This window comes from Eleutherodactylus coqui, chromosome 5 (genome assembly GCF_035609145.1).
Source record: "Eleutherodactylus coqui strain aEleCoq1 chromosome 5, aEleCoq1.hap1, whole genome shotgun sequence".
NCBI classification, from domain to species: Eukaryota; Metazoa; Chordata; class Amphibia; order Anura; family Eleutherodactylidae; genus Eleutherodactylus; species Eleutherodactylus coqui.
In genome coordinates, this window is record NC_089841.1 from 250,170,878 (window position 1) to 250,189,015 (window position 18,138).

Sequence of the window (18,138 nt, forward strand, 5' to 3'; positions counted from 1 at the left end):
TAGCGGAGCTATGAGGGGTTTCCCTGTAGAAAAAAACATGCATATCTGACTGCGCCCCTAATATGTGAAAAAAAACAAAAAATAAAAAAAGACACATGTGATATTGCTGCGTTTGTAATGACGCAAGGAAAAAAGTTAGTACATTATTTAACCTGCACAGTGCACGCCATGAAAAAAAATACAAAAAACATGGTGAAAGTAGCTAATTTTGCCTATCTCGTCTTACAAAGAAATGATTTAAAGTGACTAAAATTTCTCATGGGTCAACAAATGATACCATTAAAAAGCCCTTTTCACAGCACTGTTGGCAAAAATAAATAAAAATGTTAGAGGTGCAGTGATAAAGCTAAATAAATAAATATATATATATATATATATATATTTTGTGTGTGTGAAAAAGTGGCGAAAACCCCCCAAAAACTTTATCAATTTGTCATTAACATAATCTAACTGGTCTGCGGAAATAATTTAACATATTATTTAAGCCTCATTCACACAGGTGTTGCTTTCACGCAAAATAGGCATGTGAGAAAAATTGCTACTAATAGAACCAATGGTTTCCAATAGAAGTGTTCAGTTGACGGAATTCTAGATGCGGTAAAAAATTGCACCTTCAAAAGATAGGAAATGTGTGGCTACAATGCTCACATCTAAGGTCCGTGCTGCGTGAAAAGACCCTGACCCATCTTTGGTGCGAGCTGGAGTTTATGGAAACTCCTGCGCAGGAAAAGAAGATTACAAGTCATTGTAGGAGGATTTTTCGCGACCGAGGGAAATCCCAACTGCAGCAGCACCGCTACACCCAGAAGCACATTTTAAATGTCCTGCTATAAACTTCTCTTAGTCCCCGCGGGGGTGAAGAGAAGCCCTGAGGGTTGCCTTAATCCCTGCGGGGACTAACAGGGGTTTACAGTGGAACATTTAAAATGTGCTTCTGGGCAGCGTGTTTAAAATGTCCCACTGTAAGCAGTTGGGAATTCCTCCAGCCCCTCTGCTGGACAATTCCCCAGCAGTCAGGAGCAATAGGGGACTCCCTTCACTTCTCTCCCCAAGGGATTTCCCTATAGCGTGAAGAGAGAGGGGGGTCGGGTTACAGGGCTTCCCCAAGGAATTCCCCGAGAGCCTGGGACCTCCATATAGTGACTGGCGCTTGCAACTGCAGGCACAGCTTTCATTGAAGTCAATGATAACCGTGACTGCAGTTACACGCACTGACCACTTAACAGAGGTCGTTGCAGAGGCTTCCGCTCGACCTCTGTGTAATTGCGGTGCTGACAGCACGCTCAGCTGATCGGTCAACTATTGATGACCTATGCTGATGATTGGTCATCAATAGTATTTCCCTGGAATGTTAAGCATAAAACAGATTGGGTAATTTTCTGACGATGCATTCTCTTATTTACGTATATTTGTCATACTCAAACATGGCAGTCCATGAATCTGCTTCACTTGAGCACAGGGCTATCCAATCATTTAACTGTGGCTAGATATGACTGGAACGTGTATACGGAAGATCACAAGTTCTAGTAAGTTTTTGAGGTTTCCATTGACACTACTGAAGTAGGTTTAACCACACAATAACATCAGCTGTCTAGGTAATTTTTGAGTATCCTGCTCCAAACTCTGCTGTAATATTCCACAATCAGAAGATAGTTTACATTTTCTACACAAAAAGATCTGATTTTTAAAAGCTGTATACTATAAAAATAGGACACCGCGCTCCTAGGAATATCCACCCTCCGAACAACCGTCTCTTTCTTTCACTCCGTTTATTGGAACAACGCGTTTCGTCGATTACCGGTAATCGACGAAACGCGTTGTTCCAATAAACGGAGTGAAAGAAAGAGACGGTTGTTCGGAGGGTGGATATTCCTAGGAGCGCGGTGTCCTATTTTTATAGTATACAGCTTTCAACTTCAGCGGCTCTCGAGGCAGAGAGACGGAGGACCTGCAGATCTCTCCCCTGTCTAGCCCAGAGGGATTTTAAGGGACCCACCGACAGCTCATTCTACAGGCTCTCCTGGATCAAGGGGTGTTGGTAAGGATCTTGGATAAGGTCTTTACCAAACACCGGGTGAGTGTGATTAATATATTTTGTTCACACATTTTCAGAATATAGCCTATCCACTCAGGAGCGCTAACCTGGTTCATTTACTAAGATCTGATTTTTGATATTGTCATGCGGACCCTTTATGTTAGTTGAATATGGCAACACTGTTTCCTTAATGTAAGCACTTGTACATGGCTCAAATTATATCATTAAGCCGTCTGGGGCTATTGAAGAACATGAATGCCTTATCAGTGGGGTCAGTCATTAAGTATAAGTCGTCTTCCGATTCCCAACACAGAAGTGATTTAAAGGACAGCAAACAACTCCCCACCTTTTCACAGCATAGTATGGGAAGAAAAATATTCTAGGAGTTCAGTAGTAAAAGACTGCCGGTGTATGTTTGATATGTAACTTTGAGATTATTTATTTCCACAACTGCATATTTTAGTTAGTGGAGTCCTCTTCTTTTGGGGAGAGGTAAGCACTGAATCATGACTGACTCTTGGGGTGACATCACATTGTGACATTTTCTTCGCAGACTGCTTTTGCGGGGTGGTTTGCTATTGCCTTCTCCATTCATCTTTTACCCACCAGCAAGCTGGGTACTCATTTTACCGACCTGAGAAGGTTGGAAGGCTGAGTCAACCTTAAACCAAGTGGGGATTGAACCCACAACCTTCAGGTCATGAGTGACACCTTAAGACTGCATTTCTGCTGCCCTATCTATCTATCTATCTCATATCTATCTATCTATCTATCTATCTATCTATCTATCTATCTATCTATCTATAGACGAGAGCCCTCACTGACTGACAGACTGATTGACTGACTGACTCGCCACTAATTCTCCAACTTCCCGATGTCGTAGAAACATGAAATCTGGCACGAGCATTGATTAGGTCATAAGTAGGAAAAGTTAATGGGTCCCAACTCGATTATTCAATTCTAGCGCAAAAGAGTTAGCATCCAAATTTTACGTACGGAATCTAATTCTCTCACTTTCCGATGTAATTTTATATAAAGGATACGTCGCATGGTTACCTCCACGTGGTGTTTCCTGGGTAACGCAAAGAACCATGCAAAATGATTAACATATTTTTTCCTCGGTATCTCTAAAGTAACCAAGACTTCATAAGATTTTCCGTGTGAACACCAGATAAACACCAGTACCAAATTAACTTGGGCGAAGCCGGGTATATCAGCTAGTCTCATATATGACTCTCGGACACTTTATGGATCAGCCCTCTACATGTGGTTCTGCTTTGTGCTGCTTCCTCTCAGTTTGATCATTTGCATGTTGGTGTCGGCTTTGATAGTATCAAACCAGCGAGTTCTTTGGCGGACAGGTCTTTTTGCTGCCACTGACCACTTCAAGCATTATCGATGTTGCTAATGAATTAGTTTGCATTATATGACCAAAGTGTGAGAGTCTCTGTTTTGTAATTTTGTCCTCCTTTGAAAACTTTGGTGTATTGTGGACTAGGACTGCTTTGTTCATGATCTTGGCGATCCAAGGAATGTGTGGGAGTTTCCTCCAGCACCACAGTTTGAAAGCATCAATCTTACTCTGGTCTGTTTTCTGCAGTATACATATATACTAATATATAATGATTTCATGCAAAGACATACAGAGTTACCTTATTATTCTTACTAGATGGACCCAATGTTCGCTATGCAAGCGTACAATGTTTCAAAAGTGGTGGTTGTGAACTTCTAAATCTGTTTCGTTAGGTGATTATTTAGAGGGTCACTTTGTATTTGGAGCAGATATCTAATATAAAAAAGCCTACAGGTCTGTCTCTGTTTCTCTCTCTCTCACTCTGTCTGTCTCTCTCACTGTTTTTCTCTCTCTGTCTGTCTCTCTCTGTTTTTCTCTGTCTATCTTTCTCTCTCTCTCTCTCTCTCTCTCTCTCTCTCTCTCTCTGCCTCTCTGTCTCTCTCTCTCACTCTGTCTGTTTCCATCTGTCTCTCTCTCTCTCTTTTTGTTTCGGTATCGCTCTGTCTCTCTGTCTGTCTCTTTTGTTCTCTTTCTGTCTCTCTCTGTCTGTGTGTGTCTCTCTCTCTATTGCTCTCTCTTTCTGTCTGTGTGTCTCTCTCTCTGTTTCTCTATCGCTCTCTCTATGTCTCTCTATCACTTTTTCTAGGTCTCTCTATCTCTCTGTCTTTCTATTGCTCTCTCTGTCTGTCTGTCTATCGTACTCGTTCTGTCTGTCTATCACTCTCATTCTGTCTTTCTATAGCTCTTTCTCTGTTTCTCTGTCTCTATTGCTATCTCTCTATTTGTCTCTATTGCTATCTCTCTATTTGTCGCTCTAGCTCTCTCTGTCTATTGCTCTCTCTGTCTCTCTACACTCTCTGTGTTTCTCTGTCTCTCTATCGCTCTCTCTGTCTCTCTATCGCTATACCTGTCTCTCTATTTTTCTCTCTTTCTGTCTGTCTTTCTATTGCTCTCCCTCTGTCTGTTTCTCTATTGCTCTCTGTCTCTCTATCACCCTGTCTCTCTATTGCTCTGTCTCTGTCTGTCTCACTATCTCTCTCTTTCTGTCTATTGCTATCTCTTTGTCTCTCTATCGCTTTCTCTCTGTGTTTTTATCACTCTTTCTCTCACTGTCTCTCTCTCTCTTTCACTCTCTCTGTCTCTATTGCTCTCTCACTCTGTCTCTCAAATCACAGTGGTATGAAGTATCTATATTTTTTATAGGTTGAGGCCGTCACAGATATAGAGTTAAAAAGAATAAATTTTATTAGTAATTGATTTAAAAAGTCAAAGCCTACCAACAAAAAAACAGTCACATAGAACATATAGTGACAGGACAAACAGTTAACATAAAAAGGGAGGATCTTATGGGGGTAAGGGAGGGGGGAATATATCTACAGTTCTCGTGTAGCCCTCCAGAGGTCCTCTGGAGGGCTACACGGGAACTGTAGATATACTCCCCCCTCCCTTACCCCCATAAGATCCTCCCTTTTTATGTTAACTGTTTGTCCTGTCACTATATGTTCTATGTGACTGTTTTTTTGTTGGTAGGCTTTGACTTTTTAAATCAATTACTAATAAAATTTATTCTTTTTAACTCTATATCTGTGACGGCCTCACTCTGTCTCTCTATTGCTCTCACTCTGTCTGTCTCTATCATTGTCACTCTATCACTTTTTCTCTCACTGTCTCTCTATCACTCTCTGTCTCTATCGCTCTCACACTTTGTCTACTTCTGTATTTTACTACTTATAGAGTGTGTGAATAGAGGGAGCTAATGCTTGAGAAAGGCGTAGTGAAACGCCGAAACGCGTTACATAAAGCTGCATATTCCATTCAGTATTTTATTGCACTGTATAATTGCCAGATTTTGGCATTTTATTAAATGTGCCGTGGGCACTATTAAATGTAATTTCTCCTGGAGGATCATTTTCTGTAGTCACCGGCATTAGCGCGGATTTACTTTTTGTCTCTCTATTGCTCTCTCTCTCTGTCTCTCTATCATTGTCTCTCTCTATTGCTGTCTCTCTATCGTTGTCCCTCTATCGCAGTTTTCCTCACTGTCTCTCTATCGCTCTCTGCCTCTATCGCTCTCTCACTCTGTCTCTCTATTGCTTTCTCTCTCTGTCTGTCTCTCTATCACTGTCTCTCTCTATCTTTCTTGGTTGGGCCGTGTATGGTGCAGCTTAGCAGTGCATGCTGTGTTGCTTAGCAACGCTTCACTCATTCCAGTGCATGCCTGAAGCACAGCTGCGCCGCCCATGGACGTAACATTGTAACTTTCACCCCACCTGACAGTCCCTGAATGTATTAACCCCTTAACGACAGCCCCATCGGGAAACTACGTCCTCAGAAAGTGGGCCTTAATCCTAGAGGACGTAGTTTTATGCATCCTCTTTGGATTGATGCCCACTGGCCTGAGGACGTGACAGCTCCATGCTGTCGGTGCCCGCAGGTAGCCGACAGCATGGAGCTGTCATCCCAGGATGCGGGCAGTCCCCCCCGGCATTGCGATCAGCGCTATAAAATGAATAGCGCCGATCGCAAAAAAGTAAATAAAACAGTGTAAAAAAGTAGTAATTCAGCTGCTATGATGGATCGGATCCATCACGGCAGCTGAAAATACTCACACGGCTTGTCGGCGGTGTCCCCCGGAGATCTGGTCCTCCCGGACCCGCCGGCGGCCTTCTGCGCATGCGCGCCTGACGATGACATCACGCGCACGCGCAGAAGCCCGGGTGTCCCCGGCAAATTTAAAATCTCCTGGCTCCCGGCTCCTGAAGGTAGCCGGGAACCAGGAGGTGTTACCGGGGACCACTGTGAGCGGTCCCCGGGCCCGCCATCACCGCTATCCATTGTGATAGCGGTGATCGCGAAAAAGTTGAAAAAGTAAAACAAAAGTAAAGTTTCACCTCCCCTCATGGATCGGATCCATGAGGGGAGGTGAAGATACTCATCCCCGGTCCTCTGCGATGTCCCGATGTCCCGGGACCCGAAATCCCCGTCTGCGCATGCGCGCCCGATGATTGACATCGGGCGTGTGCACAGAGGGGCTCGAGCCCCGGGAAATTCAAAATTGCTCTGCTCCTGGCTGCCATGTGTAGCCAAGAGCAGAGGGATGTCACCAGGGACATGATCACTGTCATCCAATGGATGACAGTGATCATGTAAAGTAAAAAAAAAAGTGCAAAAAGTAAAAAAAAAATAAATAAAAAAAGGGGTAAAAGGTAAAAAAAAAAAGTGCAAAAAGTAAAAAAAAAGTTTTAAAAAGTTAAAAAAAGCTTGCGTTTCATCTCCCCCCACGGATCATATCCGTGAGGGAGGATGAAATGACGTACCTAAGGCCTGCGGATTTATCCGCGGACCTCAACCCAGCTTCTGCGCACGCGCCCGTCACCAATGTGGCAGGCGCATGCGCAAAAGCCGTGGTTTTTTAAAATCTCCCTGCTCCTGGCTACAAAACTTAGCCGAGAGCCTGGAGATTTCACGGAGGGCCGCGGTGAGCGGTTCCTGATCACGTGTTCGCCGTTATCCAAAGAATAATGGCGATCACGTAAAAGTTAAAAAAAGGTGAAGTTTCATCTCCCCTCACCGATGCGATCGGTGAGAGGAGATAAAATTTTTTACCGGAGGCCTCCATATTTCCCCCCCCGACGCAATCTTCTTCCGTGAACTTTCCGGTATTCTGCGCATGCGACCGCTGGCAAAAAACCGGACACATGTGCAGGAGTCGGGGAGCACAGGAAACTTAATATCTCCTTGCTCTCGGCGACCAACGGTCACCGAGAGCCTGGAGCAGTGACGGGTGGCCTCGTTGAGCGGTCCCCAGTCACGTGAAAAAATGGTAGCGATCTACCTTTGGCCGGTCTCACATGACCAGATAGGAATTACGGATTCCGCATGCGTTTGATTAGTGGTAATACGCAGATCAATCGCATTGGATTACACAATTCCGCTCACATTAGCGGGTTGGAATTGCGTAATCCACTCGCAGAAAAGAGAACGCAGCAGGTTCTATTTTACCGCGGATATCCGCAACATAGAGCCCATTGTGCTCCATGGTCATGGATATACCTGCAGCCCATACGCAACTACGTTGTATACGGGCTGCGGGTACCCGCGTCATCGCTAAGCGACGGTGCGGGAAATACAAACAACAACAAAAAAAGTGTACTGCGCATGACCGCCCGTGTAAGTACGCAGTTATGCGCAGTACATTACGCGGCCGTATGCAGGGTCACAGCCGGGCTCACAGCCGGGATCCACCTACGGCTGCGTAAGCCCGGCGTTATTCAGACCGCTACCTGTAATACGCAATTTACAAGAAGCCCCGGGAACGCTCGCCTTCCTGCAGTTCCAGGAGCAGCTTGTTGAGCGCCTTCTGTGTGAGACCGCCGCACCTCATCAAGCTTACGGAGACTCACGGAACGCCACTTTTTACACCCCATACCCGCCACTGAGGTAAAAAAATGTCTCCCAAAAAAGCATGACAGGAGGGGGGATACCCGGTTTTATTGCCCCATGTGCCCATCCCAACCAGCCTCCATAATTACCCGTCTTTGGAAATACTACACAGTTCACATTATTACTTTTATCTAAGATTTGGGGAACGCCGAAAAGGGCGTGGAGGGGGGGGGGGGGATTTTAGGGAGTCAATTTTTATTCCGTACAAATGAGCAATGGGGCCTGGAATTTATTCAGTTATGCCCTGCAATCCAACTGGTGTTCCCTCCATTACAGGCCTTGCCATGTTTCCTGTAAGTAGATTAGGGCCACAATGGGTATGTTTTTGAACACGGGACAAACGGGGGTATCCATTTGGGGGTGAACGTCTTCATTCCTATGTAAACTGTACAAAAAAAAAAGTTTTTAAATTGACAAAATTGCCAAAAAAATGAAAATTGTAATTTTTTTCTTCTGCTTTGCTGAAATTTATTCAAATACTGTGTGGTCAAAATACGCAGTACACCCCTAGATGAATTCGTTAAGGGGTCTAGTTTTTAAAATGGGGATATTTGTGGGGGTCTTTATAGTTTTGGACGCTCAATGACTCTATAAGTGGGCAATGGGGCCTGGAATTTATTCCTTTGTACCCTAAAATCCAACGGGTGCTCCTTCCATTATAGGCCTAGCCATGCATCCTTTAAGTAGATTAGGGCCACAAGGGGTATGGTTCTGAACACGGGACAAACAGGGGTATCCATTTTGGGGTGAAAGTCTTCATCCCTATGTGTGCTGTACAAAAAAAACAGTTTTTAAATTGATACAACTGCCAAAAAAATGAAAATTGTAATTTTTTTCCTACTGCTTTGCTTAGATTTATTCAAAAATTGTAGGGTAAAAATACACAGTACACCCCTAGATAAATTCGTTAGGGGGTCTAGTTTTCAAAATGGGATCATTTGTGGGGGTTCTCTGTCGTTTTGGCCACTCAAGGGCTCTACAAGTGTGCAATGGGGTCTAAATCACCTTCATGCTAAATTTCTGTTCTGAAAGCCACCGACTACTCCTTTCATTTTGGGCCCCGTTGTGCATCCAGACAAAAGATTAGGGCCACAATAGGTATGTCTCTGAACACGGGACAAACAGGGGTATCCACTTTGGGGTGCAAGTCTTCATTCATGTGTGTGCTGTACCAAAAAAGCAGTTTTTAAAACGACAGAATTGCCAAAAAAACGAAAATCACAATTTTTTCCTTTTGCTTTGCTTCAATTCATTCAAAAACTGTGGGCTCAAAATGGGCAGTACACCCCTAGATAAATTCATTAAGGGGTCTAGTTTTCAAAATGGGGTCACTTGTGGGGGTTCTCTTTGATTTTGGCCGCTCAAGAGCTCTACAAAAGTGCTATGGGCCTAAAACTCCTTCAAGGAAAATCTATGGTTCTTAAAGCCACCGACTACTCCTTTCGTTTTGGGCCCCATTGTGCATCCAGACATAAGATTAGGGCCACAATGGGTATGTCTCTGAACACGGGAGAAACAGGGGTATCCATTTTGGGATGAAAGGCTTCATTCATGCGTGTGCTGTACAAAAAAAGCTGTTTTTAAAATGACAGAATTGACAAAAAAATGAAAATCACAATTTTTTCCTTTTGCTTGGCTTGAATTCATTCAAAAACTGTGGGGTCAAAATGGTCAGTACACCCCTAGATAAATTCGTTAAGGGGTCTAGTTTTCAAAATGGGGTCACTTGTGGGGGTTCTCTTTGGTTTTGGCCACTCAAGAGCTCTACAAAAGTGCTATGGGGCCTAAAACGCCTTCAAGCAAAATTTATGTTCTGAAAGCCACCGACTACTCCTTTCATTTTGGCTCCCGTTATGCATCCAGACATAAGATTAGGGCCACAATGGGTATGTTTCTGAACACGGGAGAAACGGGGGTATCCATTTTGGTGTGTAAATCCTCATTTTCATGGGCTCTATAGGAAAAAAATATGTCTTTAAAATGACATATTTGCAAAAATATGAAATTTTATTTTTTATCCCCTAAATTGAACTAATTCCTGAAAAGAACTGGTGGGGTCAAAATACTCATGACACCCCTCAGTGAATACACTAAGGGGTGTAGTTTTTAAAATGGGGTCATTTGTGGGTGTATCTATTATTCTGACACTTATGAGCCTCTGCAAACTTGGCTTGGTGCAGGAAAACAAAGTGCTCCTCAAAATGCTGAAAAGTAATGTTAAATTTGTACGTCCTCTAAATGGTTAAAAAAACACAAAAGTTTTTCAAGTGTGCATTCAGAATAAAGTAAACAGATGGAAATACATATCTTATCAAAAATTTTTACAGTATGTTTGGACATATTTGAGATATTACGGTTGAAAATGTGAAAAAATGACAATTTTTTCAAAATTTTTCCAATATTGGTACTTTTAATAAATATACACAAATTATATCGGTCTCTTTTTACAATCTAAATGAAGTACAACATGTGGCGAAAAAACAATGTCAGAATCACTGGGATATGTAAAGCCTTTACGGAGTTATGCCATGTTGAACGACGCATGTCAGATTTCCAAAATTTGGCTCCGTCACTAAGGCGCAAACAGGCTTCGTCACTAAGGGGTTAAACTCGCATGTGATGATTTTACAGCAGCGGTGAGCTTGTGTGCCATCTAATGACACCAACATCATACACCAAAGTTACAGAAAAAGGGGCAAAGTGCGGTGCAAGAGAAAGCATGGAGGCTTATTTATATTAGATTATTTATCTACAATTGCTGTTAATTCCAGGGCGCTGTACACATTCCAAGTGCATCCGTTAGTAGTTGTGTATTGCTCCATCAGATGTCAAATTCCATAGGAATATCTCCTTAAAGGGCTTGTCCCGCGCCGAAATGGTTTTTTTTTTTTTTCAATAGCCCACCCGTTCAACGCGAGACAAACTCGATGCATGTGTTGAAAAAAAAACCCGGATAGTACTTACCCGAATCCCCGCGCTCTGGTGACTTCTTACTTACCTTGCGAAGATGGCCACCGGGATCTTCACCCTCGGTGGACCGCAGGTCTTCTGTGCGGTCCATTGCCGATTCCAGCCTCCTGATTGGCTGGAATCGGCAGACGTGACGGGGCGGAGCTACAAGGAGCAGTTCTCCAGCACGAGCAGCCCCATTCAACACGGAGAAGACCGGACTGCGCAAGCGCGTCTAATCGGGCGATTAGACGCTGAAAATTAGACGGCACCATGGAGACGGGGACGCTAGCAACGGAACAGGTAAGTGAATAACTTCTGTATGGCTCATAATTAATGCACAATGTACATTACAAAGTGCATTAATATGGCCATACAGAAGTGTATACCCCAACTTTGTTTCGCGGGACAACCCCTTTAACATGATTTTATAGAAAAGACTATATACAATAACTTCTGGAGTACTAATACCGCCATATACCATATGGCAGAGGAGCCACTGTAGTGGCTAATTTGCGTCACGTTTCAGGTAAGCAGTCAGTACAGAAGTTATTTTCTCTATTTTGGAGCTGGCTGATTATATTCCACCTCAGAGGGGCTTGTTTAAAGGAGGTGGGAGACCCTTAGATGGTGCACCCATTCTGGAAGAGACAGACTCTTGCAAATTTTGACAGCGGCCTTTAAATGTCCCGATTGGGAATATGTCTCGAATGTCCCCACCCCCACTATAAGGTCACAGGGTGCCATCCTGCTGTTATGGCAGCCTAGGGCCTACTGAAAGCCCCTAGGGCTGTAATTAACAATTTCCTCTTGAGACATACATGTCAAAATACATCTTGTTTCCCAAAAAAAAAAGTAAAGCAATACAAATGTCACTTACCCCAAAATGTCACTATAAAACTTACATGTCACCTCGCAGTCAATGAGCCTTCACCCAGCCCAATCAATTAAAAAGCAAAAAAGTTTTGGAGGTCAAAAATGTTAACAGAAAGCAATCTTTTTAGGCAGTACTACATAAAAAAATAAAGATAAATTGTCATTTTTACTGCACAGTAAACACCATAAACGCTCAATTGCTTCCCCCCCCCCCTATTTTGCAGCACTTTTACAATACTTTATGTAGAACCTATGAGCAATACAACTTGTCTCGCAAAACGCAAACCCTCATGTAGCTATATCATCGAAAAAACAAAAGTAATGATTTTTGAAAATTGAAAAAAAAAGGAGCAGCAGGAAGGGGTTAACTTGAATCTGGTGTCTCGAAGTATATTTCTGTGAGCATACCACCCATCTTAGGCCGGCCTCACAAAAGTGAACATGTATTTGCGTGCGCATGAGCGCTGTATTTTGGCATAACACACTTTGTTTTTTTGCGCGCTCAAGTCATGTGCAAAAGAAAAGCATCCATACTCCCAGCCATTGAAATGGCTAATCAGTCTAATGAGTTCATGATGTGTTCTTTGTCTTGCGCAATTACGCAGTGTTTCATGCATCTTTGTGCATGCCCCTTGGCTTCTATGGGGACTTTAGCTGCACAAATGTACAGGAAAATAGAGCATGCTGTTTTTTTGTTTTTTTTTGCATGACCGAAATGCACAGGAAATACACGCATATGAATTAACCCACTGAAATCAATGAGTTCTATTCACTGCTCATTGTGCATGCACAAATACGCACACAAAAAAAAATAACCGAGTGAAGCTGGCTCAATGAGGAAGATGGCGATCCCAGCAAGCTGACCTCCCCCAAGTGTCGCAGCCACCTTCCACATTCTTTCTCCAGATACTTATATAAGCATTTTGTCTTACTTGTGTAATGCACATAGAAAAATATGAAAAATACTGCAAGAAAAAATTATTTGCTGAAAATAGTTTCTTTTAAACAATCTAGAAAGTCCAGGATTAAATGGGACTGCTTACATCTGCTACAATCGCTGACATTTAGTGCAGAAAAACATATACCCACGGGGTGAGCAATTTCCAAACAATAAAATTGTCAGATCCCTTATGATAGAACTAATGTGTGTTGTTCTGAAACCATGTGGTGCGACTTATAAGTGTATTTATATTGCTTCAGTAAGACTGTTCCCGCTTGGAAACCTGAAAATGATGTATTTTAGTGAGTGAGCGACAATTACCCAGAGCTGTTCAGTTGTTACAATGAAGTAAGAGAAGAAGTGGAAAAGTTAATGTTGTAGGAGGCTCAGCGTGACGGCACTTGTTGCATCTTGTTTCATTTCTCACCAATTTGCTCCACTCTTGTTACTCCTGATATGTGTGATCCTTCAAATCAGAAGGGCAAAAGTCTGAATGGATGCCAGGTAGACCGACATTTTGATATGTTTATTGCAAAAGTGTAAAAATATTTTTTGTTTTCCATCTCTTTGCAATAAAATTGATATCTAGTGCCATTACAAACTATTCAAACTGCTCAGCGGACATGTTTACGTAAGGTTCCATTAGGAACTGTTCGGAGGTTCCATTGCAGATCCGGCACAAAATGGTTCCACACATGGTCCGGCCAGCCCAACACAAACGATTCAGCTTGCCCACGGTACCAAATCCTCGTAATTTGCATATGGTGCGGTAACAATCAAAGTGTTCATTTTGCAGGTATGCATGGCGCACAGAGGACAAAAAACGTTAGTTTTGAAATGCACATTTCATCTGCTTTTAGTAGGTGTAGACAGATTACTGTGGCAATGAGGGGGGCCGGATTTCCTTAAAGTGATTGTCTAGGAATTCAACAAAATAGCTGCTTACCATTTACCCTAACAAGAATGAACGGTGTGATAGTAGGCTCTGCCACCTTACCTACAGCCCTACTCCTGTCTCCTTCCTGTCTAGACATAGTCACATCCCCTTCATATGTGAACTAGTGATCTGCTAATGGGACTCACAAGCAGACACAACCACAGACAAACACCCAAAACACTCACCTAGCATACCTGCACGCATAAAAAGATAGGATTGTTACAGTACATTCGAGGTATTGGTTCATATTTTGGCCAATATACTTAAGCCCACAAGCCCACAACAAGGGTTCCTGTTGTCTCATGGGTTCCTATTCAAACAAGACAACTACCCCATGAATCCTGCCTGCAAGCAGGGTAATCATTAGAGATGAGCGAGCACCAAAATGCTCGGGTGCTCGTTACTCGGAACGAACTTTTCGCGATGCTCGAGGGTTCGTTTCGAGTAACGAACCCCATTGAAGTCAATGGGCGACCCGAGCATTTTTGTATTTCGCCGATGCTCGCTAAGGTTTTCATGTGTGAAAATCTGGGCAATTCAAGAAAGTGATGGGAACGACACAGCAACGGATAGGGCAGGCGAGGGGCTACGTGTTGGGCTGCATCTCAAGTTCACAGGTCCCACTATTAAGCCACAATAGTGGCAAGAGTGGGCCCCCCCCCTCCCAACAACTTTTACTTCTGAAAAGCCCTCATTAGCATGGCATACCTTAGCTAAGCACCACACTACCTCCAACAAAGCACAATCACTGCCTGCATGACACTCCACTGCCACTTCTCCTGGGTTACATGCTGACCAACCGCCCCCCCTCCCCCCACAGCGCACACCAAAGTGTCCCTGCGCAGTCTTCAGCTGCCCTCATGCCACACCACCCTCATGTCTATTTAGAAGTGCGTCTGCCATGAGGAGGAACCGCAGGCACACACTGCAGAGGGGTTGGCACGGCTAGGCAGCGACCCTCTTTAAAAGTGGTGGGGCGATAGCCCACAATGCTGTACAGAAGCAATGAGAAATAGAATCCTGTGCCACCGCCATCAGGAGCTGCACACGTGGGCATAGCAATGGGGAACCTATGTGCCACACACTATTCATTCTGTCAAGGTGTCTCTGCATGCCCCAGTCAGACTGGTAATATGTACCTTAACAGTAACCGCGTTGGTGGTAATGTGGTGGTGACTGCGGACCTAGTAGCGCGGTTTTATTTTGTTGGTTTTCGGAATGTGGCCAGGATTAAGTGGGCCGTGGCGGGGGGATGGTGGGGGGGGCTCTCTTGTAGTGTCGGTAAAGGTGAAATTCTTGGACTGCCACCAGACGAACCAATGCAAAGGCATTTGCCAAGGATGTTTTCCCTGTTGGAGGAGGAGGGGGATGTTTTTGAGGCACTACGTGTCCTCTCCACGTGTCCGTGGTTATATGCACCTTAACAGTAACCGCGTTGGTGGTAATGTGGTGGTGACTGCGGACCTAGTAGCGCGGTTTTATTTTGTTGGTTTTCGGAATGTGGCCAGGATTAAGTGGGCCGTGGCGGGGGGATGGGGGGGGCTCTCTTGTAGTGTCGGTAAAGGTGAAATTCTTAGACTGCCACCAGACGAACCAATGCAAAGGCATTTGCCAAGAATGTTTTCCCTGTTGGAGGAGGAGGGGGATGTTTTTGAGGCACTACTTGTCCTCTCCACGTGTCCGTGGTTATATGCACCTTAACAGTAACCGCGTTGGTGGGAAATGGCCTCGCCGCCATCATGTCTTTGGGAAGCCTCTGTTTCCACACCCCAGAGACATACCATTAGCAGTGGTATAGGCAGAGCCCAGAATTCGTAAAATTTCAGCCGTAGCATTAGGACAGGCCCCACTAACATATCACTAGCAGAATTATAGCGGGAGCGCAGTCTTCGTTCCATGTCAGCAATAGTAGCACTCAAGACAGGCCCCAGTAACAATTCCGAAGCAGCAGTATAGCGGGAGCGCAGTCTTCGTTCCATGTCAGTAATAGTAGCACTCAAGACAGGCCCCAGTAACAATTCCGAAGCAGCAGTATAGTGGGAGCGCAGTCTTAGTTCCATTTCAGTAGCTGCAGTATAGCCAAGGCCCAAGTTACATTTATGTAGCTAAAGTGTAGGCCAACCCCACACACACTTCTGTACCATGAGTGCAGGCGAAGAACATACAAATTGCTATGATTACACTGTAGGTGAGGGCCCCAAAAAATTGGTGTACCAACAGTACTAATGTACCTCAGTAAAAATTGGCCATGCCCAACCAAGATGGCAGGTGAAACCCATTAATCGCTTTGGTTAATGTGGCTTAAGTGGTAACTAGGCCTGGAGGCAGCCCAGTGTAACGAAAAATTGGTTCAAGTTAAAGTTTCAACGCTTTTAAGAGCATTGAAACATATAAAAATTGTTTCGAAAAATTATATGAGTGAGCCTTGTGGCCCTAAGAAAAATTGCCCGTTCAGCGTGATTACGTGAGGTTTCAGGAGGAGGAGCAGGAGGAGGAGGAGGAATATTAGACACAGATTGATGAAGCAGAAATGTCCCCGTTTTGGATGGTGAGAGAGAACGTAGCTTCCATCCGCGGGTGCAGCCTACGTATTGCTTACGTATCGCTGCTGTCCGCTGGTGGAGAACAGAAGTCTGGGGAAATCCAGGCTTTGTTCATCTTGATGAGTGTTAGCCTATCGGCACTGTCGGTTGACAGGCGGGTACGCTTATCTGTGATGATTCCCCCAGCCGCACTAAACACCCTCTCCGACAAGACGCTAGCCGCAGGACAAGCAAGCACCTCCAGGGCATACAGCGCTAGTTCAGGCCACGTGTCCAGCTTCGACACCCAGTAGTTGTAGGGGGCAGAGGTGTCACCGAGGATGGTCGTGCGATCGGCTACGTACTCCCTCACCATCCTTTTACAGTGCTCCCGCCGACTCAGCCTTGACTGGGGAGCGGTGACACAGTCTTGCTGGGGAGCCATAAAGCTGGCCAGGCCCTTAAAGACTGTTGCACTGTCTGGGCTGTACATGCTGCTCGATCTACGCACCTCCCCTGCTACCTGGCCCTCGGAACTGCGTCTTCTGCCACTAGCGCTGTCGGATGGGAATTTTACCATCAGCTTGTCCGCCAGGGTCCTGTGGTATAGCAACACTCTCGAACCCCTTTCCTCTTCGGGAATGAGACTGGGAAGGTTCTCCTTATAGCGTGGGTCGAGCAGTGTGTACACCCAGTAATCCGTAGTGGCCAGAATGCGTTGAATGCGAGGGTCATGAGAAAGGCATCCTAACATGAAGTCAACCATGTGTGCCAGGGTACCTGTACGCAACACATGGCTGTCCGCACTAGGAAGATCACTTTCAGGATCCTCCTCCTCCTCCTCCTCAGGCCATACACGCTGAAATGATGACAGGCAAGCAGCATGGGTACCGTCAGCAGTGGGCCAAGCTGTCTCTTCCCCCTCCTCCTCATCCTCCTCATCCTCCTCCTCCTGAACGCGCTGAGATATAGACAGGAGGGTGCTCTGACTATCCAGCGACATACTGTCTTCCCCCGGCTCTGTTTCCGAGCGCAAAGCGGCTGCCTTTATGGTTTGCAGGGAACTTCTCAAGATGCATAGCAGAGGAATGGTGACGCTAATGATTGCAGCATCGCCGCTCACCACCTGGGTAGACTGATCAAAGTTTCGAAGGACCTGGCAGATGTCTGCCAACCAGGCCCACTCTTCTGAAAAGAATTGAGGAGGCTGACTCCCACTGCGCCGCCCATGTTGGAGTTGGTATTCCACTATAGCTCTACGCTGCTCATAGAGCCTAGCCAACATGTGGAGCGTAGAGTTCCACCGTGTGGCCACGTCGCACAGCAGTCGGTGCACTGGCAGATTAAAGCGATGTTGCAGGGTGCGCAGGGTGGCAGCGTCCGTGTGGGACTTGCGGAAATGTGCGCAGAGCCGGCGCACCTTTACGAGCAGGTCTGACAAGCGTGGGTAGCTTTTCAGAAAGCGCTGAACCACCAAATTAAAGACGTGGGCCAGGCATGGCACGTGCGTGAGGCTGCCGAGCTGCAGAGCCGCCACCAGGTTACGGCCGTTGTCACACATGACCATGCCCGGTTGGAGGCTCAGCGGTGCAAGCCAACGGTCGGTCTGCTCTGTCAGACCCTGCAGCAGTTCGTGGGCCGTGTGCCTCCTATCTCCTAAGCTGAGTAGTTTCAGCACGGCCTGCTGACGCTTGCCCACCGCTGTGCTGCCACGCCGCGCGACACCGACTGCTGGCGACGTCCTGCTGCTGCTGACACATCTAGATTGCGAGACAGAGGTTGAGGAGGAGGAGGAGGAGGGTGCTTTAGTGGAGGAAGCATACAGCGCCGAACATACCACCACCGAGCTGGGGCCCGCAATTCTGGGGGTGGGTAGGACGTGAGCGGTCCCAGGCTCTGACTCTGTCCCAGCCTCCACTAAAT